We start from the raw sequence: 26,017 nt of genomic DNA, 5'->3' as shown, positions 1-26,017 counted from the left end.
CAGATTAGTTGTTACCAGAGGAAAAAGAGTTGTTAAGTATGCAAAATAGGTGAGGAGGTCAACTGCATGGTCAACTGATGGTAAGTAGACTTGGTGGTGATCACTTGTAGTGTACACAGATGTTGAATTAGATACTGTTATATAACTGAAAGATAATTTTAAGTCATTATATATTATATATGCATAAAATTAATGTGTTCTTATTTTAAGCAAATAATTCTGTACAGATAGTGCATTTTTTCTTATAATACAAATTTCAATATGGATATCATTTTCATTTTAAAGCTGAGGAAATTCACTATTGGAAAAATGTTAAACATGTGGCAATTTCAAAGAGCTAATAAACAATATATACAGTATTTTATTCTAGGAAGATTAGACTGAGTGCTTAACATCTATTTAGTATTATAATTATACATTAAAGTTTATTATATTTTTATCTATAATTCTTTGAGAGAAAGAGAAATCAAAGAAACTAATAAGCATAGTAAGAAGTAAACTTTTGTTTCAGCCAATGAAATATTTGTTCTCATTTAAAAAAATGACAGAGTTGATGTCAAATTAAATTATCTGTATATTGAAAATAGAATAAAAATCATAATTTAAACTTACATCATGAATTATTTTTAGTTTTTTTGAAGAGGATTGGCTGAACCAAGGTTCTATTACTGCTATAAAAAGGAAGTAAAAAATCTATTCAGTAAATATGAAACCATACCAAGAAAACCGCAAACATACATTTTGGGGTTCAGAGAGATACAATATAAATATTAAATACATTTTGAATAAGTAAAATTAAAGAAGATACTTTTATATTCAAAATGTTATTCTCTCTTGAAGTATACAAAAACTTGAAAACGAGGAATTAGACAAGTAAATAAAACCTGAATCTATGTTAGATTCTTGTTTTAAGCAGATATATAGAAAGAACTTTAGAATAAACATGTATCTCAAAGGATTACAAAGAGCAAATTTATGCACAGGAAGGGATCAGATAAATCTAGCCTGTGTTAAAGATCACTTTTTGTGTTATGATGAATAAACTATGTGGGTAACTAAGGTTGAAGGATGTGTAAATTAGATTTCCATCATTTATTTTTAGAATGTAATAGCAATGTGATGGGGAAGAAGTATACACACAAAAACAATAAATGTATTACACATATGGATCTCACAATGTATTAGAACTTTTCTCCCCCCAGTTCTAAGATCTCTGGTAGTTTAAATTACTTCAGTATTATTTTAACTATTATTTTTTAGTTCGGTTCAGTTCAGTTGCTCAGTCATGTCTGACTCTTTGCGACCCTATGAACCACAGCATGCCAGGCCTACCTGTTCATTACCAACTCCTGGAGTCCACCCAAATTCGTATCCATTAAGTCAGTGATGCCATCCAATCATCTCATCCTCTGTCGTCCCCTTCTCCTCCTGCCCCCAATCCCTCCCAGCATCAGGGACTTTTCCAATGAGTCAGCTTTTCGCATGAGGTGGCCAAAGTATTGGAGTTTCAGCTTCAGCATCAGTCCTTCCAATGAACACCCAGAACTGATTTCCTTTAGGATGGACTGGTTGGATCTCCTTGCAGTCCAAGGGACTCTTAAGAGTCCTCTCCAACACCACAGTTCAAAAGCATCAATTCTTCAGCACTCAGCTTTCTTCACATTATTTCACATCCATATATGACCACTGGAAAAACCATAGCCTTGACTAGACCTTTGTTGACAAAGTAATATCTCTGTTTTTTAATATGCTGTCTAGGTTGGTAATAACTTTCCTTTCAAGGAGTGTCTTTTAATTTCATGGCTGCAGTCACTATCTGCAGGGATTTTGGAGCCCCCCAAAATAAAGTCACCCACTCTTTCCAATGTTTCCCCACCTATTTGCCATGAAGTGATGGGACCAGATGCCATGATCTAGTTTTCTGAATGTTGAGCTTTAAGCCAACTTTTTAACTCTCCTCTTTCACTTTCATCAAGAGGCTCTTTAGTTCTTCTTCACTTTCAGCCATAAGAGTGGTGTCATCTGCATATCTGAGATATCTGCATATTTGTTGATTACTTACTGCTATATACTTTTCATATGTATCTTATTTAAACTAACCAAAATCCTATGAGGTTCTACTATTACTTTTTTGTTTTATACCACACTTTATTTTTAATTTTAGAAAGTATTTTATATGTTTAGAAACAATGTCTTAACATTTTTAAAGAAACTAATTCTAGTTTAAAAAATCAAAAAGTATAGTAGATACAGGAATGGAAAATAATTTCTCAACAGCTCTTAGAAAAGAAACCAGTAGAGAAGTGATTCCAGTGGCTGAGAAAATAGATGGTTTCCACATATTTGTATAATAGTGTCTCATCCTAAAAAACAACATGACTAGTTATACTCACAACAGTAAAGTAAACATTCCAGAATTATCTTTAAACCAGTTAAACATCTGCTAACAGAATTCTAGTAGTTTATTTTGTACAGCTTTTCCAGTAAATGAATGGATGTCTTTATTCAATGTTTGCTAAAATTACATTGGACCCTTTCCTTTGGAAAATATTTATTCATAAATTAGTTTTTTTTGTATTATCTTATAGGGATTTCTGTCCATATAATTCTGAAATAACTAATGTATTTGCATCTACCATATAGAATTAAATTTTTTCTAACTTTCAAATAAGGTTTAAATGAACATACTCTGTGAGTTAATATACCATGTAAATCCATCTATTAGGTTAAAAAATCAGTGTTAATTCTTTAATTGAAAGCCTGTCTCTCATTTCCATCTCATTAAGTTAATTTACATTCTGCTTTTCTTTAAATAATGACAATTATTTAAATCTATAATTTTGAAACTAAATGCAGGACGTCAGATTTAGACAAACAGAACAGCGGTTTTGGTAGTTCTGGGCTTGATGGTGAGCCATGATCATAATTTCCAATACTTCCCCCCGAATCTAGACATTGGAAGAGTCTAACCATGTAAAGGTGGTACATTTGTTCAGTACCAATATCTCACACATGTTAAATCTCACTAACATGGTCAGAGAAAATGTTAACCCCAAATCTACCACTGAAGGTGATATGAGCACTGCCCCACCTGAAGTTACTTCAGGAAACATCCAAGTACAAGATGCCAAATCTTCATTTCAGCCCATCTGAAAATGATGCTAAAAGTACATTATGAATTCTGTCATAATTTTGCTGAAGAACTGAGCTTGGCATGTCTGTCATGTATCAATATAAATGAACTGGAAAAAAAAAGTCAGTTAGCCTTATGTGAAATCACCCTAAGTGTACCCAACAGCCCTCTAACTTCTGCCTTCATTCATTCATTCCTCTGTGTCAGACACCGCTCCAGGCACTTGGAATTTTTTATGAATGAAACAGAATAATCACTCCATATTTGTAAAGCATTTGGGAGATATCCATGCTTGCCTCTTTCACTATTTTCTAGTTTATTCTGCCTACTCTAAGCCTCAGAGCATGGTATTATCTTACTTTCCTACATGTAAAAAATATATATATTATTTCTCTACTCTGTGTATATGTGTATATTTCATAGACAAGAAAATATTATACAAATTCCATTTAATATATTATCATTTGTATGATTATCTTTTCCTTTAATTGGTTATTATTCTTGTTCCCTAAATTTAGTATTGTGTTTTAAGTAATCGTAACTCCAGTACTCTTGCCTGGAAAATCCCAATTGGACAGAGGAGCCTGATAGGCTGCAGTCCATGGGGTCACGAAGAGTCAAACACGACAGAGCGACTTCACTTTCACTTTTCACTTTTATGCATTGGAGAAGGAAATGGCAACCCACTCCAGTGTTCTTGCCTGGAGAATCCCATGGATGGGGGAGCCTGGTGGGCTGCTGTCTATGGGGTCGAACAGAGTAGGACACAACTGAAGCAACTTAGCAGCAGCAGCAGCAACCACCTTATAAATTATGTTTCTCTCAAGAAAATATAATAACTGATTCCAAATGTGAGTACTATTACAAATAATTATAGTTATACAAAGTATATTTTTATTTTAATGGCCCTTTGTTTGCCAAGCAGGCCTGTTATATATCTTAAAGGACACATTTATCACACTTAGTGCTTCTATGGTGGCCCAGTTGGTAAAGAATCTGACTGAAATGCAGGAGACCCAGCTTTGATCCCTGGATGTGGAAGGTCCCCTGGAGAAAGGAATAGCTATCCACTCCAGAATTCTTGCCTGGAGAATTTCATGGACAGAGGAGCCTTGTAGGCTACTGTCTAGGAGGTCACAAAGAGTTGGACATGGCTGAGTGACCAACACTTTCACTTTTACTTTCTTTATCAAACTTGTCCATATAGTATGAATTCAAATTATGGCTAAAATTGTCAGATTTCTTTACTATTTAAGAGGATATGATATGGTATAGTATTTAGTAAATTGTGAAAAATGATACGTTTTAATTAATTTTAAAGGTCATTAAAATTCTCATAATAAAGTTAATTCTTACTTTATCTTATTTGTGACATATAACAAAAGAAAAGAAGAAGAATGTTAGCTAATATTCTGGAAAAAAGTGAACAAAAATTAAATATAACAACGTTCCTGCTCTTTTTATTCTCACTTCAAGGATGTTAGCTTATTCTATTAAGCAAAATTATTTAAACATTTCAGTTGAAAAGCATATCATAGCTTATTTCTTACCAACATATTTTGTTTAATATTTAGAGGCTCTGATACAAGAGGACAAAATGAAAATAAGACAAGTGGTAGAATCAGAAAGAATATTAAGGATGAAAATAGAAGCTATATAAAGCTTGAATTAGAGTTCCAACTGAACCAATGAGTATTTGAAACCTATGACATAATAGATAAAATATGTGTAACTCATAAGCTATTTTTGACACTGATGACTGTTTACATGAAGTTTAAAATTCTTTACATTTCTATCAATATTGTGACAGTATTGGCCAAAATTACTGCCTTCTAGTTCAATTCAGTCGCTCAGTCGTGTTCCACTCTTTGCGACCCCATGAATCGCAGCACGCCAGGCCTCCCTGTCCATCACCAACTCCCAGAGTTCACTCAGACTCACATCCATCGAGTCAGTGATGCCATCCAGCCATCTCATCCTCTGTCGTCCCCTTCTCCTTCTGCCCCTGATCCGTCCCAGCATCAGAGTCTTTTCCAAAGAGTCAACTCTTCGCATGAGGTGGCCAAAGTACTGGAGTTTCAGCTTTAGCATCATTCCTTCCAAAGAAATCCCAGGGTTGATCTCCTTCAGAATGGACTGGTTGGATCTCCTTTGCAGTCCAAGGGACTCTCAAGAGTCTTCTCCAACACCACAGTTCAAAAGAATCAGTTCTTCGGCACTCAGCCTTCTTCACAGTCCAACTCTCACATCCATATATGACCACAGGAAAACCATAGCCTTGACTAGACGGACCTTCGTCGGCAAAGTAACGTCCCTGCTTTCGAATATGCTATCTAGGTTGGTCATACCTTTTCTTCCAAATAGTAAGTGTCTTTTAATTTCATAGCTGCAGTCACCATCTGCAGTGATTTTGGAGCCCAAAAAATAAAGCCTGACACTGTTTTCACTGTTTCCCCACCTATTTCCCATGAATGATGGGACTGGATGTCATGATCTTCATTTTCTGAATGTTGAGGTTTAAGCCAACTTTTTCGCTCTCCTCTTTCACTTTCATCAAGAGGCCCTTTAGTTCCTCTTCACTTTCTGCCATAATGGTGGTGTCATCTGCATATCTGAGGTTATTGAGATTTCTCCTGGCAATCTTGATTTCAGCTTGTGCTTCTACCAGTCCACATTTCTCATGATGTACTCTGCATAGAAGTTAAATAAGCAGGGTGACAATATACAGCCTTGACATACTCCTTTTCCTATTTGGAACCTGCCTGTTGTTCCATGTCCAGTTCTAACTGTTGCTTCCTGACTTGCATACAGATTTCTCAAGAGGCAGGTTAGGTGTTCTGGTATTCCCATCTCTTTCAGAATTTTCCACAGTTTATTGTGATCCACACAGTCAAAGGCTTTGACATTGTCAATAAAGCAGAAGTAGATGTTTTTCTGGAACTCTCTTGCTTTTTCCATGATCCAGCGGATGTTGGCAATTTGATCTCTTGTTCCTCTGCCTTTTCTAAAACCAGCTTGGACATCAGGGAGTTCACGGTTCACGTACTGCTGAAGCCTGGCTTGGAGAATTTTGAGCATTACTTTGCTAGCATGTGAGATGAGTGCAATTGTGCGGTAGTTTGAGTATTCTTTTGCATTGCCTTTCTTTGGAATTGGAATGAAAATTGACCCTTTCCAGTCCTGTGGCCACTGCTGAGTTTTCCAAATTTGCTGGCATATTGAGTGCAGCACTTTCACAGCATCATCTTTCAGGATTTGAAATAGCTCAGCTGGAATTCCACCACCTCCACTAGCTTTGTTCGTAATGATGCTTTCTAAGGCCCACTTGACTTTACCTTCGAAGATGTCTGGCTCTAGATTAGTGATCACATCATCATGATTATCTGGGTCGTGAAGATCTTTTTTGTACAGTTCTTCCGTGTATTCTTGCCACATCTTCTTAATATCTTCTGCTTCTGTTAGGTCCATACCATTTCTGTCCTTTATCGAGCCCATCTTTGCAGGAAATGTTCCCTTGGTATCTTTAATTTTCTTGAAGAGATCTCTAGTCTTTCCCATTCTGTTGTTTTCCTCTATTTCTTTGCATTGATCACTGAAGAAGTCTTTCTTATCTCTTCTTGCTCTTCTTTGGAACTCTGCATTCAGATGCTTATATCTTTCCTTTTCTCCTTTGCTTTTCACCTCTCTTCTTTTCACAGCTATTTGAAAAGCCTCCCCAGACAGCCATTTTGCTTTTTTGCATTTCTTTTCCATGGGGATGGTCTTGATCCCTGTCTCCTGTACAGTGTCATGAACCTCATTCCATAGTTCATTAGGCACTCTATCAGATCTAGGCCCTTAAATCTATTTCTCACTTCCACTGTATAATCATAAGGGATTTGATTTAGGTCATATCTGAATGGTCTAGTGTTCTTCCCTACTTTCTTCAATTTGAGTCTGAATTTGGTAATAAGGAGTTCATGATCTGAGCCACAGTCAGCTCCTGGTCTTGTTTTTGTTGACTGTATAGAGCTTCTCCATCTATGTCAAAATTCTCTATGACCACTGTGCTTTAATAAATTAATTTTTAAAAAATTCTCTATACCCACTGTACCTTAATCCTGACAAACCCATTGACATCTAATCTTTTTTTTAAGTGGGAGGAAATTTAAAACTAGAGAGATTCTGACTTGAGTGTTGGTTGCACTACTCTTCCTAAAATTGAGCTTCTTGTACCATGCTTACATTTGGGGCTTTACAAAACCCAGTATGTTTACCATATGGAGCAAAAGTATTAGATTTTACAAATAATATAATAATACTTCTGAAAATAGACATTAATGTAAAGAGCACGGCAAACAAATTTAGAATAAACTAACAATATATCTTTTTCAATGAGTCAACTCTTTGCATGAGGTGGCCAAAGTACTGGAGTTTCAGCTTTAGCATCATTCCTTCCAAAGAAATCCCAGGGCTGATCTCCTCTGATGCTGGTAGGGATTGGGGGCAGGAGAATGGGATGACAGAGGATGAGATGGCTGGATGGCATCACTGACTCAATGGATGTGAGTCTGAGTGAACTCTGGGAGTTGGTGATGGACAGGGAGGCCTGGTGTGCTGCGATTCATGGGGTCACAAAGAGTCGGAGACGACTGAGTGACTGAACTGAACTGAACTGAATAATATATCTTGGTTTTGTTTTTTATTTCATGTTTCATAGGAACATTCTAGGTTTTTCCCAAAAAATAACAGTGAAATAAATTTCAATTAAAATCAACACACAGAAATCCCTTGCATTCCTATACACTAATAATGAGAAAGTAGAAAAAGAAATTAAGGAAACAATTCCATTCACCATTGCAATGAAAAGAATAAAATACTTAGGAATATATCTACCTAAGGAAACTAAAGACCTATATATAGAAAACTATAAAACACTGATGAAAGAAATCAAAGAGGACACTAATAGATGGAGAAATATTCCATGTTCATGGATTGGAAGAATCAATATAGTGAAACTGAGTATACTACACAAAGCAATCTACAGATTCAATGTGATCCCTATCAAGCTACCAGCGATATTTTTCACAGAACTAGAACAAATAATTTCAAGATTTGTATGGAAATACAAAAAAACTCGAATAGCCAAAGCAATCTTGAGAAAGAAGAATGGAACTGGAGGAATCAACTTGCCTGACTTCAGGCTCTACTACAAAGCCACAGTCATCAAGACAGTATGGTACTGGCACAAAGACAGACATATAGATCAATGGAACAAAATAGAAAGCCCAGAGATAAATTCACACACATATGGACACCTTATCTTTGACAAAGGAGGCAAGAATATACAATGGAGTAAAGACAATCTCTTTAACAAGTGGTGCTGAGAAAACTGGTCAATGATTTGTAAAAGAATGAAACTAGATCACTTTCTAACACCGCACACAAAAATAAACTCAAAATGGATTACAGATCTAAATGTAAGATCAGAAACTATAAAACTCCTAGAGGAGAACATAGGCAAAACACTCTCCAACATAAATCACAGCAGGATCCTCTATGATCCACCTCCCAGAATACAGGAAATAAAAGCAAAAGTAAACAAATGGGATCTAACTAAAATTAAAAGCTTCTGCACAACAAAGGAAAATATAAGCAAGGTGAAAAGACAGCCTTCTGAATGGGAGAAAATAATAGCAAATGAAGCAACTGACAAACAACTAATCTCAAAAATATACAAGCAACTTATGCAGCTCAATTCCAGAAAAATTAATGACCCAATCAAAAAATGGGCCAAAGAACTAAATAGACATTTCTCCAAAGAAAACATACGGATGGCTAACAAACACATGGAAAGATGCTCAACATTACTCATTATTAGAGAAATGCAAATCAAAACCACAATGAGGTACCACTTCACACCAGTCAGAATGTCTGCGATCCAAAAATCTGCAAGCAATAAATGCTGGAGAGGGTGTGGAGAAAAGGGAACCCTCCTACACTGTTGGTGGGAATGCAAACTAGTACAACCACTATGGAAAACAGTGTGGAGATTCCTTTAAAAATTGCAAATGGAACTGCCTTATGACCCAGCAATCCCACTGCTGGGCATACACACCAAGGAAACCAGAATTGAAAGAGGCACATGTACCCCAATGTTCATCGCAGCACTGTTTATAATAGCCAGGACATGGAAGCAACCTAGATGTCCATCAGCAGATGAGTGGAAAAGAAAGCTGTGGTACATATACACAATGGAGTATTACTCAGCCATTAAAAAGAATACATTTGAATCAGTTCTGATGAGATGGATGAAACTGGAGCCGATTATACAGAGTGAAGTAAGCCAGAAAGAAAAACACCAATACAGTATACTAACACATATATATGGAATTTAGAAAGTTGGGAATGATGACCCTGTATGCAAGACAGCAAAAAAAAAAAAAAAAAAAAAAAACAGATATGTATAGAGGACTTTTGGACTCAATTGGAGAGGGAGAGGGTGGGATGATTTGGGAGAATGGCATTGAAACATGTATACTATCATGTAAGAATCGAATCGCCAGTCTATGTCCAATGCAGGATACAGCATGCTTGGGGCTGGTGCACGGGCATGACCCAGAGAGATGTTATGTGGAGGGAGGTGGGAGGGGGGTTCATGTTTGGGAACGCATGTACACCTGTGGTAGATGCATGTCAATGTATGGCAAAACCAATACAGTATTGTAAAGTAAAATAAAGTAAAAATAAAAATTAAAAAAAAAGAAAAGTAATAAATATAAACATTAATGAAGAAAGTAGATAAGAATTATTTGTAAAATGTCACTCTCTTATTCTCCCACAGCTCACTTTATGTAACTAATAAAAGATTAATTACTTTTATTATAATTATGTTTACAGTATTTCTCTCTAGATTCCTTTCTAAGCCTCTAGAAGACAAGTACTATATTTTATTAAATTCTGTGTCACAGATTTCTGGTACAGTGACATTATACAATAGGCACTAAAAAACATTGCTGAATAAATGGAGGACATTACTTTAAAAAGAAAAACATAGGGGTGAATCTCGTTCATAAGCATATGTATTATCTGCAACATAAGTTCTTAAAATATGGCAAAAATAACTTTTCTAGATAAACTTATGCTGCTTAGAGTGAAATAGCACTCTTTTAGGGTTATTTTGCATTCTGGAAATAAGTTATTGTATTTGTACTACATTTTAACTTTCATCTTTTAAAGTTGGTAGCTGGAAAGTCCAAATACCAATCATATATTTAAAACAGATAAATGAATTCCTGGAGATCCACCAAGACCCTTGAGAATCCTTGCTAAGTGCATGGCAAACTTACTTCTAGGAGAAAAAAAAAAAAGTTAGTTGTGGTGCTTTCCTTGTCAATACCCAAGAAACAGGCTCAACAGATGGATGATCAAAGGAGCTGACCCTGCTGCTATTGTTATGGCTAACAATATAACTAGAATTGATTTATAATCTAGAGTTTATTTATAGTAACTGATTGATTCAACAAGTGTTTCCTACATGCTGTTTCCTGAGCTGGAGCCCAGGAGATCAAATTTAGTAACTTGCAGTTTATGTTCTAAATGAGCTGTCAATTTAGAACAAGAATGATAGCTCAGTCATTGTTTGTATCATTAAAACACATCATTACAGAAGGGTAAGAATGCCATTGGGGTTTTCATATTTCAAATTGTCAACCTACTTTTGAAAATCAGTAATTTATTCTATCCATTTATTGCTTCTCCAGTGATAGCTGCTTAGGAGATTATTTTTGATCATTTTTTAAAAACTGTTTCCTATAATCCATCATACAAAGTAACACCCAGGAAGAGTCAGAGATTTTTCTTATTTCTCTAAAACTAAATTTTAAATCCATTTGTAGTTTCTCAGTGGGGCCATTTTATTGGTAATGTGTGCCCTCATTTCCCTCTAAAAACTCACCCTGAGGCAAGGACCAGATTCAGCTATGCTATTTTGGGAAGTGATTTTGAGAAACAGTAGCGACTGAGTGGGAAGACTGAGATAGGAAAGAAGGAAAAGCCTACTCAAAGGTAAGTTTCAAAAGACCACTATGTTAAGAAGACTAGCCTCATTCCCACTAGGGAAACTCTGAGGATCTTTATACAAGTAAATCTCAGAATACAGCTGGTTTCCTCGAGTAAGAAGTAAACCGTGAGGTTCTTAGCTTTTCCTCATGGCTTGGAGAGCTCTGGTGAAGTTGACATATCTTCTGCTACTACCAGCAACTAGCCTGTGTAGCTGAACCACTAAAATCTAAGAAAAAGAGATGAATTCAGAGGCTGATTTTGACAACTGTCTAGTTTCTAATTCTCCATAAATGTCTGACATTTGCATAATTTGATAGTTTGAATCAAATTTGATATGTTCCTGAGACTCTAGCTTTTTGGACTAAAATCAATGTGGTGATGGCAAATAGGCTAAATAAATAAGAAACAAGAACAGCCCTTTGTATGCACCTGTAATAAAACTTAGCTATTGTCAAGATGTGATTATATTAATGATGTTTTATGTAATAAAATATAAACTGTCTTTAAAAAGAAAAGTAAACTGTGATAATATGGCTTAGGGCATAAGTGTCCATCAAATTTTTCACTTTATGTTTGAGAATACTTCCAAACATAGGTGGCTCTGCTTACATATACTGCTGCCGAAGCAGAATGTTGGCTTCTGGTGACAGACAGATTCATTTCCATAAAATATAATAGTACTGGTTTTCTAATAACACAATGTCCAAATCCTGGGTTCATAAATATTAGATTTTATCATTTTGTCTAGCTGATGTATTCCTGTTCCCCAGTGATTTGCAAATGAAAAGGCAGGAAAAGTATGCATATATTTTTGTAATTCAATAGTTTTGTTCATACATACTCATGTGCCAAATGCACAGCCCTGAAGTAATGAAGGTAAGAGAAGCTATATAGTTCTGTCTTGAGGACTTTTGCGGACTGTGCCAACCTTACACAGACAGAGCTACTATTACATCTCTGTAAGCCCAACAGTATTCAGGGGCTTGTGAGAGGCCTGGAGTGTGCAAGGAGGATGGCAGTGATGTTATGGAATCACTTTCCTGAAAAGGCCTTTTTCCCAGTTTTGCTTGAGCTGTTAGAATTTCAATTTCACCTTTATAATAATAAGTATTCTTTAGAATTTATATTTAAAAAATCCTTATCTCCAGTTCTATGTGATAAGATGGAATAGACAACTATTTCCTCCTCAAAATATCTTCTTGGTAGTGTCTGTGAAATGACAAATTTACTACTAAGCACTTAGGGAGATTTAAGAAAAAACTTACCACAATGATCATCAATTCTAATGTTGTGAAGACTGTATCAATTCTGGCAGGCACCAACTACTCAAACTGAGAATTTTACTCATATTCAGCTTTGTTCAACATGTTTCTTAGCCTGCAAATATTCACTTTAGTGACATAAGCCTTGCTAGTACTCAGGCACTAATTTATAGAAATTATCTGAGAAAAGAATAATATTGAGCATGAATATTTTTTAAGCCCCAAATAATGTTTGTTCCTGGAAGGTTAAGGTAGAAATCTCCCTTTTTACATCCCATCATCTGGTTGCCTTCCACTTCAGTTAACTAAAAATTTGGGGAAATTTTTACATTAAACTTATCATCTCTACAACAATAATAGACTATTCTTAATATCCTCTGAAAACTATCTTTTACCTTCTAGAATCCAATGGCCACTAGAGGGCTACTATTAGGGCTTCCCTGGTGGCTCAGAGGTTAAAGCGTCTGCCCGCAATGTGGGAAACCCTGGTTTGATCCCTGGTTTGGGAATATCCTCTGGAGAAGGAAATGGCAACCCACTCCAGCATTCTTGCCTGTGCCTGGAGAATCCCATGGAGGAAGGAGCCTGGTAGGCTACAGTCCGCGGGGTCGCAAAGAGTCAGACACGACTGAGCGACTTCACTTTCACTTTTCACTTTCAGAGGGCTACTATTAGGCATACTCAGTTGCTTGTTGAAGCCCTGACCTTACCTACACTACAATAACTTGAAGACGCATTATGTTGAAAGGAGATGAAGAGCAATGTGAACATTGATCTTCATTTTGATCTTTCACAGTCACCATAATTTTTCCTCTGAGAGTGTATTGTATAAACAAGAATGTCACATAAACTATCAAAGATATGTTTTCTATTTGAGATAACCAGTGACTGTCCTCTAGATTCAAATTTCCAAGATGCCACTATAGGTTGTGAATAGCTGGTGTATATAAATGAGTTCTAAATAAATAGATTATTAATCCACTAAACACCAAGAGTCTCTCTATACAATTCATGATATATGCTATGCTGCTGCTAAGTCGCTTCAGTTGTGTCTAACTCTGTGTGACCCCATAGACGGCAGCCCACCAGGCTTCCCCGTCCCTGAGATTCTCTGGAACCAAAATAAAAAATTGTTACTCTATTTTGATATAGTCAACAATCTGATGAAATATCGTAAAACTAGGAACAACAAAGTAATGCAATTTGGTACTGATTATAACTGCAATGAGGGTTACAAAAATGCAAAGAACAGTGACTGCAAGAGGTAGTACATAAGGAATTTAGATATTAACCTGAAACATAGAAAATAAAGTTCCCATTAAAGTAAGAAAATACTTAGTCTTAAACATGTAAATAATCTGTGAAAATGAAGAATATATACATCCAGAAACAGCATTGTTTTGCCGAGTAATCTTTCCAATTAGGGCAGTTTTGGTACAGTATAGAATAAAAGTGAATAAATACCAAGTAATAAATTAATAATGTTTTCAGACTCAGACAAGAAAACTCATACATCTTCATACAGAAATTGATAGGTTAAAGCTTGTTTAGAAAAAAAAAATATCTTACTAGTGGTTTCAGATAAATTGGTCTAAGAAAATTCTATCAGAGAGCTTGTAGAAAAACCACTGGATGGAGTTATAAAAATGAGAACTAAGATGGCGAGGAGAAAATAGACAAATAAGGTACAATTCCAAGGATGCACAAAGGAAAAACATTATTTCAATTTTCTCTAAGATTATTACCTGAAAATAGTGAAAGGAAATAAATAAAATGATGCCAAGATCTCTAATTTTTAATAATCAAGAAGGAAGAAGTGTGCAAAGTTAATTATGTAAGGATACCTAGAGAATAAAACCAGTTGGTCAGGAAGTACATTAGTTTAACTTTGGAATATGATCATCTTGGGCTGAGAGCAAGACAATAATTAGAAATGTGCTCAAGCCTGTTGAAACAAACAGAATACAGTAAATACCAAAGAAGAGCAAGGGTTGTAAATTTGCTGCTTGTCAGCACCATTGGGTAAGTAATTGTTTCCTAGTATTTAGTATAAAGCGATAATTTGCTAAAGGACAAAATATTTCATAACAGTCCCAGACAAATACAGAAGAATGGTAAGAAATAGGAAAAAGAGAAGAATTTGTAAAAATAGAGGGAGATTTTAGGAAGGCAGTCAGCCTTAATGTAACATATTTTATTTCCTTTGACATCTTGCTTGAAACAGTTTAAAAGTCACAGCTCTTAGCCATTTGAGCTTTTATCATAAGAGCATTTGAAAAAGGTGAAAGTGGACTTGCTATTGATTTTAAACAACTAGCAAACCCAAAATCAGAAGTTCCAGTCAATTTTTAAACATCTGTACTCAGAAAATGAAACACAAACCAAGTTATGCCACTCCTCAGCTCCCACCTTAAATTAGATACCAGTTTACTGTATCAAGCAATGTATGAGGATGTGGTACTTGGCTTGGAACTGCTTTGTAGAATATATAGGGTAATTATTGACTTTAATTCCAAATCACATTGTATAGTGTACATTTTGTAAACCTCACATGCACCAATAATTAAACAAAGAATCAAAGGAAAAAAAAAAACCAATATGGAATTGCTATGAGTAAGAGTATCTGGACTCTGGACTGTGAGCAACCGAGAAAGTCTTAAATCCATGGCAAACAACCAGATAGAGTCTTAAAGACTAGCAAGCAGGGCTGTGTTCTTTACATTCACATTTCCTGGATTTGGCTCACCAGAGTTTTAATCTCAGGCAACCAGCTTGCTGCATCTTTGCTTAATACCTTCTGGGTGGAAACTAATTTTACTGTTGATTAGGTAGGGACATATTTGAGCTTGTAGTACTATTTAAAGGGACAGAATCCAACTATTATTTTTTGTTCTTTACTGATCATTTAGTAGATATATAATTACATGTATATAGATATGTAATTATATATGTATAATTATATATTATACAAATATATGTATATGATACATATAATGGGCCTTTCAAAGTAAATCATGAATATCTATTTAATTTGATGAGGCTAAAAGAAATAAGATCCCTGAAATTTTATTTTTGGAATGACACAACATTAAAGCTTAACACCCCCCCCAACAACACACACACATTTATGTTTTTGTATAGAGTCAAACCGCATAACTTTTCTCAAGATTTGATGTTTTTTCTTTCCTATACTTTGCTCTTTTTCTCCTTCTAACATAAATTGCTCTGACAAGTATGTTCCAGTTACATGCCAAGTGTTCACAATGTGCTAGGTATCTATACAATGTACCTTCTCAACATAAGTGGGTTTGGTTTGTTTGTTGTTGTTCAGTGTGGCTTGTTTACTATTTACTAAAGGCAAAATTCTGAATGTTTATAAAAGCACTGAAAAAGAAAGAAATGTCACACCATGTACAGTCACCAGATGAAATGAAGTGATATCACTAAATTCATTTTTATATCATTGCATCTCTATGATTGAAAGAAAGAAGAAAGCAATAAATAAAGGAAAGAAACTGCCAGCTGACAATGAAGCAAAAGTTTATATTTGTCTAATCCCTCTTATTATAATCTCCCTAATTTTGCCACTAACCTATAACCTCAAATATATATATATATATATATATATATATATATATATATATATAACACTTGTATAATAAAAACTGGCTTTTAATGATTTTATAATTCAACATGCAAATAAAACTTCTGGTAATACACAATATGCTAACCATGTATTTTAAAGTTTATTTTAACTTAAATTTGAAAATTTATGTTCTTCTTTAAAAAGAGACAAAAAATGTGCCATTTGCAGAGATATGGATGGACCTAGGGACTGTTATACAGAGTGAAGTAAGTCAAAAGGAGAAAAATAAATATTTTATAACATTGCTTATATGTGGAATTGAGAAAAATAGAACCAATTACTTATATACAAACCAGAAATAGAGAAACAGATGTAGAGAACAAGCATATGCATACTAATTGAGGAAGAGAGGGTAGGATGAATGGGAAGATTGGGACTGATATATACACACTACTATGTAAAAAATAGATAACCAATGAGAACCTGCTGTAAATTAGAACAGATAACTCAACTCAGTGCTGTGTGGTGACCTGAATAGGAAGGGAATCCAAAAAGAGGAGATATATGTTTTCATATAGCTGATGCACTTTGCTATACCACAGAAACTAATATAACATTGTAAAGCAACTATATGCCAATAAAATTAATGAGATAAAACCTAGTTCTTATAATCAAAGTTTAGTAAATGTAGGCTGAAAACTGAGTAAATAAATAAAAGCTTTGGGAGTTTTACTTTGATAATTGTCCATATATTCTTTATTCACATTAAGCTTTTTCTAGAACTACATTGTAAATATCTAAACTAAAATCATCAGTGCTGAAGCAGAGAGCCTTTGGAATTCTCCAGGCAAGAATACTGGGTTGCCATTCCCTTCTCCAAGGGATCTTCTCAACCCAAGGATGGAGCCCATGTCTCTCACATTGCAGGCAGATTCTTTGCCATTTGAGCTACCTGGGAAGCCCTTACATTCTTAGGGAAACACTAAATTACTCAATTATTTAAATTAACCTATTAAATAAAGCTCAACTATTTCTCTGTTCTATTTACTTTGATACTAATGTTTCAGAGGTTCTCTAAGGCAGAAACAATATAATGTCTCTCTAATCCAATCCTTACCAAATATAAGGGTGTGCTAGTGAAGATTATAATAACTAATATTTGTACACTATATTGTTTATTTCAAGGTCCCTTTAAACTTGACAAAAATGTTACTAACCTAATCATTGCTCCTTTTGTCTTCAAGCATAGAAGGTTTAATCAGCCTCTTCAGTTCATGTCCCATTATTATCATTCACAAAAGGCTCTTCTCTCATTTTAATTACAGTTATTATATTTTCCCCTTTAATCCCATACCCAGCCTCATTTCTCTTTGCCCTTTCCATAGAAAGATATTCATATTAACAAATTCATTTTGCATGTGTTCTTACAAATTTGGGGATATGTTCTCATGCATACAATTTTAAAAGTACATTGTAGTACATATCTCCTTATGTTTCTTACTTTTATCCCTTATCATGCTTTTAGTTTTATCCTAAGGTTTTTATTATGGAAAAAAATACATAACTATTTTTAAGTATACAGATCTGTGGCATAAGGTACATTCACATTGTGCAGCCATCACCAGCATCCATCCCCAGAAATTTTTCATCTTCCCACACTGAAATTCTGCTCCTGTTAAATACTATTTCTCCAACCCCACCACCCTCCAGGCCCTGACAACCACTGTTCCACTTCATATCTCTGTGAATTGGACTACTCTAAACTTTTCATAAGTAGAATCATACAATATTTGTCCTTTTATGATTGATATAGTTCATTTAGTATAATGTGCTCAATATTATTCCATGTTATAGCATATGTCAGAACATTATTTTAAAGGCTGAATAATATTCCATTGTGTGTATATACCACATTTTGTTTATCCATTCATCTGTCCATGGGCACTTAAGTTGCTTATAACTTTTGCCTATTGTGAATGATGCTTCTGTGAACTTGAGTATAGAGATATCTGTCCAAGTTCCTATATCCACAGTTTTTTTGGATTTATAACCACAAGTGGAATTTCTGAATCATATGGTAATTCTTTGTGTATCTTTTTTAAGAACCACTATACATTTTTTTCACAGAAGCTACATTATTTTATATTCCCAAAAGAACTGCACAAGAGTTCTAATTTTCAAAGCACTGCTTTTACATAAACATTATTTTAAAATTTAAGTGCAGTATACCTTTATAACCAACCTAGACAGCATATTAAAAAGCTGTCAACAAAGGTCCATCTAGTCAAAGCTACAGTTTTTCCAGTATTCATGTAAGGATGTGAGAGTTGGACCATAAAGAAAGCTGAGTGCCAAAGAAATGAAACTTTTGAACGTGGTATCGGAGAAGACTCTTTAGAGTCCTTTGGACTGCAAGGAAATCAAACCAGTCAATCCTAAAGGCAATCAGTCCTGAATATTCATTGGAAGGACTGATACTGAAGCTGAAACTCCACTACATTTAAAAGTAGTGGATGCGAAGAATGGACTCACTGGAAAAGACACTGATTCTGGGAAAGATTGAAGGCAGGAGGAGAAGGGGATGACAGAGGATGAGATGGTTGGATGGCATCTCCAACTTGATGCATATGAGTTTGAGCAAGTTCTGAGGGTTGGTGATGGACAGGGAAGCCTGGCATGCTGCAGTCCATGGGGTCGCAGAGTCTGACTGAACTGAACTGATACCTTTATAAAAATACATACAACATAGGTAGAACATAAGTGGAAAACTTGATGAAATTAGTCAAAATAAATTTATTGTTTTAACCAGTATGAGGATGAAGAAAGAGGGTATTGCAACTCTCCAGAAACCAACTTCAAATTTCCTAATTATGGGCCCTTCCCCAAAGGTTAACGTTCCTATAACAACTGCATGTATTCTTGTTTTGGGGATTTTTACAATAAATATTCATTTGTGTATGCTGCTGCTGGTGCTAAGTCACTTCAGTCGTGTCTGACTCTGTGCGACCCCAGAGATGACAGCCCACCAGGCTTCCCCATCCCTGGGATTCTCCAGGCAAGAACACTGGAGTGGGTTGCCATTTCCTTCTCCAATGCATGAAAGTAAAAGGTGAAAGTGAAGTCATTCAGTTGTGTCCGACTCTGTGGGACCCCATGGACGGTAGCCCACCAGTCTCCTCCATCCATGGGATTTTCCGGGCAAGAGTGCTGGAGTGGGTGCCATTACCTTCTCCATCATTTGTGTATAAACTGTCACTAAAAATGTTCTTTGTGGTATCTATTGAGTAGGACAAAAGTGAGTAACATGAATAAAACTGGAAGAACTTTTCACCCAACCTAATACTTATTTTGTGAAATATAATAATCAGTTCAGTTCAGTCACTCAGTAATGTCCAACTCCTTGCAAACTCCATGAACTGCAGCATGCCAGGCTTCCCCGTCCATCATCAACTCTCAGAACTTGCTCAAACTCACGTCCATTGAGTAACAGGTATTCATTTTCATTGTAACATATATACACATACATAAAATAATAAGATTATTCATATATACCATAAAGTATATATGTATATTTACCCCCAAAAATGAACACATACAAAATTTTATGGCTATACTGAATACATTTGCCCAGTCTAATATTTATAGGCATTGGGATATTTTCACCTTGTTATGAACATTCTTTGAAATTCTTTCCTGCTTTAACATTAGCATTAATTAATATTTTTATTATTATTTTCAATCCTTGAATATGGGATATACCTGAATCTATTTGTTACAGTAATTTTTTTATGTTTGGTTCATCTTTAGAGCTCTATATATAATCTGTTAGATTTTCAGATTTTCATGCCTTTTAATACAATTATAAAACATCATCATACTCAAATATCTACCTATAAAACTATGTGTACCTCCATTCAATTACTTCCAAGTACATCAAAATATTTTATGTGCATATATATTATATTTTGCTATATAAAAGCCCAAATTATATTTTTCTTAATATCTTTATCATCAAAATCTTGGTAAGGAAGATTAGGCATGTCAAAAAATGAATTTTGTAAATTAAGCATTTTCAGGAAATTGATTTTTGGATACAAAGAAAACTGCAAAATGTAACAACTTATATCTGAAAAGAATGGATATACACACACACATATTGATGATTCATTTTACTGTACACCTGAAAGTAACACAAACTTATAAGTCCAATATATTCTAATAAAAATTTAAAAATAGAGATTTAAAAAATGTAACACTCAATGTTTGCAGTGAAGAGAAATTATACTGTGTGAAATGCAGATAGGCATTATACTTCTTACTTCATTATTGAATTGTTCAATTGACATGATAGGACAGTAGAAGTAGAATGTTTATATGTGAAATATGACAGAGTTTCAGTTTCCTTTATTTTTTCAATACTATTCCCATATATTGATAATATACTACTACTTATGCAAAGCGCTTCAGAAAAATGCATAAAGTAGGTCAAATTGCATTTAAAATATATTAAATTTCAAGTGTATGTTTATTGGAAATGATTAATAGTATATTTCATTATGTAAGTCTGAAGCTCACATATTGGTTTCTAACTGTTTTTGCCTTAAAAAGAGTTAACAGGACACCATAGACAATGGTTGATTTCATATTTAAGTCAATACAAATTCATATGTTTATTATGATAAAATAAAGACTACTGAAAAACTTTAAAGTGGTTTTGAATAGATCTAGTCTGGTATGAGGAGAAGGCAATGGCACCCCACTCCAGTACTCTTGCCTGGAAAATACCATGGATGGAGGAGCCTGGTAGGCTGCAGTCCATCGGGTCACAGAGAGTCGGACATGACTGAGCAACTTCACTTTCACTTTTCACTTTCATGCATTGGAGAAGGAAATGGCAACCCACTCCAGTGTTCTTGCCTGGAGAATCCCAGGGACAGGGAAGCTTGGTGGGCTGTCATCTATGGGGTCGCACAGAGTTGGACACGACTGAAGCAACTTAGCAGTAACAGCAGCAGTCTTCTATGAAAGAGAAAGAATTAAACTTCAATCTATAATTATTTTTACATAATTTGTAAATACCTAGCACTATTAGGTAAGTTTTATTCAAATATATTATTTATATTATTACATTTAATTATTTATGCAAAATGAAAAAGTGCCTCTCCATACGCAAAGATTAAAACAAAATTTTTTGATGAATGCTATTCTGAAGTTTGAGACACTTATATCTATCCAGAGTAACAGGCATATTATCAGCTTAATTGTCCCCTGAGTCTGGAAAGCATAACATTCAACATGGTACCTGCATCAGCAAATTACCAATGGTATTTTTCACAGAACTAGAACAAATAATTCCACAATTTGTATGGAAATACAAAAGATCTCAAATAACCAAAGCAATCTTGAGAAAGAACAGAACTGGAGGAATCAATCTTCTTAATTTCAGACTATACTACAGAGCTACAGTCATCAAGACAGTATGGTCCTGGCACAAGACAGAACTATAGATCAGTGGAAAAGAATAGAAAGTCCAAGGATAAATCCACACATTTATGGACACCTTATCTTTGACAAAGGAGGCAAAAATATACATTGGAGAAAAGACAGTCTCTTTCAACAAGTAGTGCTGGGGAAACCAGTCAACTATATATAAAAGAATGAAACTAGAACACTTTCTAACATCATATACAACAATAAACTTGAAGTGGCTAAAAGATCTAAATGTAAGGCCAAAAACTATACAATTCTTAGAGGAAACCATAGGCAGAACACTCACTGACATAAATCACAGCAAGATCCTCCATGACACACTTCCCAGAGTGATGGAAATAAAAACAAAAATAAACAAATGGGATCTAATTAAACTTAAAAGCTTTCATAAAACAAAGGAAACTATAAGCAAGGTGAAAAGACAGCCCTCAGAATGGGAGGAAATAATAGTAAGTGAAACAACTGACAAAGAATTAATCTCCAAAACATACAAGCAACTCATGCAACTCTATACCAGAAAAATGAACAACCCAATCAAAAAGTAGACAAAAGACCCAAACAGACATTTCTCCAGAAAAGACATACAGATGACTAAACACATAAAAAGATGCCCAACATAATTATTAGAGAAATGCAAATCAAAAGCACAATGAAGTATCATCTCATATCAGTCGGAATGGCCATCATCAAAAAGTCTACAAACAATAAATGCTGGAGAATGTATGGAGAAAATGGAATTCTCATACTGTTGGTGGGAAGGTAAACTGGTACAGCAACTATGGAAAACAGGGTGGAGATTCCTTTAAAAACTAGGAATATAACTGCCATACTACCCAGTAATCCCACTCCTGGGCATATACCCTGAGGAAATCAGAACTGAAAGAGACGCATGGGCCCTAATGTTCATTGCAGCACTATTTACAAAAGCTAGGCTATTGAAGCAACCTACATGTCCATCAGCAGGTGAACAGATAAGGAAATTATGGTACATATACACAATGGAATATTACTTGGGTATAACAAATAATGCATTTGACTCAGTTCTAATGATGTGGATGACACTAGAGCCTATTATACAGAGTGAAATAAGTCAGAAAGAGAAAGATGAATACTGCCTATTAATGCATATATATGGAATTTTAAATGGTGGTATTGATCCTACCTGTAGGACAGCAAAGGAAACACAGATGTAAAGAATAATCTTTTGGACTCAGTAGCAGAAGGACAGAGTGGGATGATTTGAGAGAATAACATTGAAACATACACATTACCATATGTAAAACAGATGATCAGTGTGAGTTGGATGGCATGAAGCAGAGCACCCAAAGCCAGTACTCTGGGACAACATAGAGGCATAGGGTGGGGAGGGAGGTGGGAGAGGGGGTTCAGGATGGTGGGGGGCACATGTATACCTATGGCTGGTTCATGTTGATGTATGGCAAAATCATCACAATATGCTTGGGGCTGGTGCACTGGGGTGACCCAGAGAGATGATATGGGGAGGGTGGTGGGAGGGGGGTTCAGGATTGGGAACTCATGTACACCCATGGCAGATTTATGTCAATGTATGGCAAAACCAATACAGTATTGTAAAGTAAAAAATAATAATAATAATAAATAAAGAGCAAAAAAAACTAAAAAAAAAATAAATTAAATAATTTAAAAAGAGAATTCAGTTTTGTTTCCCTAACATACTATTAATAATATTTAGAACACCTGACATTTAAATAACACAACACTCAAATAATAGAACCTGACCTTCAACAGAGATCAACATAAAGATAATCTAGATGTTGGATTATCAGGCAGGAATAGATTATTGTTATAATTATTTCTAAGGAAGTAAGGAAAGACATTATCAAAATTGATAAATTAAGGAATTTTAGCAGAGAAGTAGAAAATCAAAAATAAAATGTCTTCAATAAAATTATTGCATGTGTTAATAGCAGAATATAAATGACAGAGAAAAGAATCACTCAACTAAAGGTAGATTTATACTAATTTGAAGATGGGATAAGTAATACATACAGGCTTCCTTGGTAGCTCAGACAATTAAGAATTCACCTGCAATGCGGGAGACCTGGGTTCAATCCCTGGGTTGGGAAGATCCCCTGGAGGAGGAAATGGCAACCTGTTCCAGTATTCTTGCCAACTGATTTGAAGAAGAGGTAAATAATATAAATATACAATATTAATTTGTATAATCTGAAATAACAGATCAAAAATGATATTCAGAGAAATGGAGAACTTCAGAAATGGTAAATATCAAGGTGAAGTTTAACAACTGTACTGTTTTTCTTATGTATGCATGCATGCTCAGTCACTCAGTTGTGTCTGACTCTTTACAGCCCCATGGACTGTAGCCCACCATGCTCCTCTGTCCATGGATTTTTCCAGGCAAGAATACTGCAGTGGGTAGCCATTTCCTACTCCAGAAGATCTTTCTTACCCAGAGATCCAACTCACATCTACCACATTGGCCGGTGGATTCCTTACCACTGAGCAAATTTCTTTGAAATGTACATGACTATTAAGAGCGAAAATGGTGTATGATAACCATAATGTAAAAGGGGTCAGTTAACAATAATATTCTATGTTTTATATGAAATGTGCATGCATGCTCAGTCACTTCAGTTGCGTCTGACTCTGTGCAACCCTACAGACTGTAGCCCTCCATGCTCCTCTGTCCCTGAGATTCTCCAAGGCAAGAATATTGGACAGGGTTGACATGTCTAGCTCCAAAGGATCTTCCCAACCCAGGGATTGAAGCCGTAGCATTTTCTGCATCTTCTGCATCGCAGGTGGATTCTTTACTAATGAGCGACCCCGGAAGCCCGTTTTATATAAAATAGTACAAAGTAATTCTGAGGATATATACAGAAATTTTATAGCAAGCATTTAAAGATAATACATAGAGATATATCTAAAAAGCAAATAGATGAATTAAAACTGAATGCTACAGAATATTCAGATAATTGATACATGATAGGAAAGGGAACAAGGGAATGGGAAACAAGAAAAAAAATGGTGCATCTATGTAGATTTAAAATTCTTGACTTATGACCCAGCAATCCCACTGCTGGGCATACACAGCGAGGAAACCAGAATTGAAAGAGACACGTGTACCCCAATGTTCATCGCAGCACTGTTTATAATAGCCAGGACATGGAAGCAACCTAGAAGTCCACCAGCAGATGAATGGATAAGAAAGCTGTGGTACATATACACAATGGAATATTACTCAGCCATTAAAAAGAATACATTTGAATCAGTTCTAGTGAGGTGGATGAAACTGGAGCCGATTATACAGAGTGAAGTAAGCCAGAAAGAAAAACACCAATGCAGTATACTAACACATATATATGGAATTAAGAAAGATGGTAATGATAACCCTGTATGCGAGACAGCAAAAGAGACACAGATGTGTAGAACAGTCTTTTGGAGTCTGTGGGAGAGGGAGAGGGTGGGATGATTTGGGAGAATGGTATTGAAACATCTATAATATCATATATGCAACAAATTGCCAGTCCAGGTTTGATGCATGATACAGGATGCTTGGGGCTGGTGCACTGGGATGACCCAGAGGGATGATATGGGGAGGGAGGTGAGAGGGGGGTTCAGGATGGGGAACACGTGTACACCCATGGTAGATTCATGCTGATGTATGGCAAAATCACTACAATATTGTAAAGTAATTAGCCTCCAATTAAAATAAATAAATTTATATTAAAAAATAAAATAAAATCCTTCAATACATTTTTTATGTTTTTACATTAAATACCAGTAGTTTTCTGTTATTCCACATACTACTCATTCCAAGGTTTCTATCTGGAATCATTCTCATTCAGCCTGAAAAAAATCATATCTAGTATTCCTTGTGATTCCTGTTTATTGGCAACTAACTCTCTGAGCTTCTGCATTTCTGAAATCTTTATTTCACCTTCATTGTTGAAGGTGATTTCTGAGTGGGGAATATTATGTTTAGTAGAGCTTTAAAATGATTTTCCCATAGTTTTAAAATGTTATGCAATTTGCTTCTGTCTTCCATAATCTATTGTAAATTCAGCCATCTATCTTACGTGTGTGCTTCTGAAGCTGCTGCTTTTTTCTTTGTTTGGATTTCAGTATTTTGACTATCATTGACTAGGTGTGGTTTTCATTTTATCTATCTTGCTTTGGTTTTCACTGTTTCTAAAATATTTTTTTTAAGATGAAGTGTTCTTCCTTTTTAGAATTTTCACTCATTTTATCATTTTCCTTATAAAGTTCTCCCAAAATTAAAATGTAGTGTTAGTAATTCATATATGTTTGCAACCATTATGGAAATAAGCAAACTTGAAACATACTGTCAATGCTATTTTAACTTAATATTGGCTAATTATTTGAAACAAGTTAGGAGCACATCTACATTACTCAAGCTAATTACAGTGCAAATGGTAACCTTAAAAATTTGATTTAATAAAAACATGGCTATAAATCTTATTTTAGCCAGGAGTGAAATAT

This window comes from Capra hircus, chromosome 2 (assembly GCF_001704415.2).
Source record: "Capra hircus breed San Clemente chromosome 2, ASM170441v1, whole genome shotgun sequence".
In the NCBI taxonomy this organism is placed as follows: Eukaryota; Metazoa; Chordata; class Mammalia; order Artiodactyla; family Bovidae; genus Capra; species Capra hircus.
The sequence above is the reverse complement of the archived record's forward strand: the minus strand, read 5'-3'. Positions refer to the sequence as shown.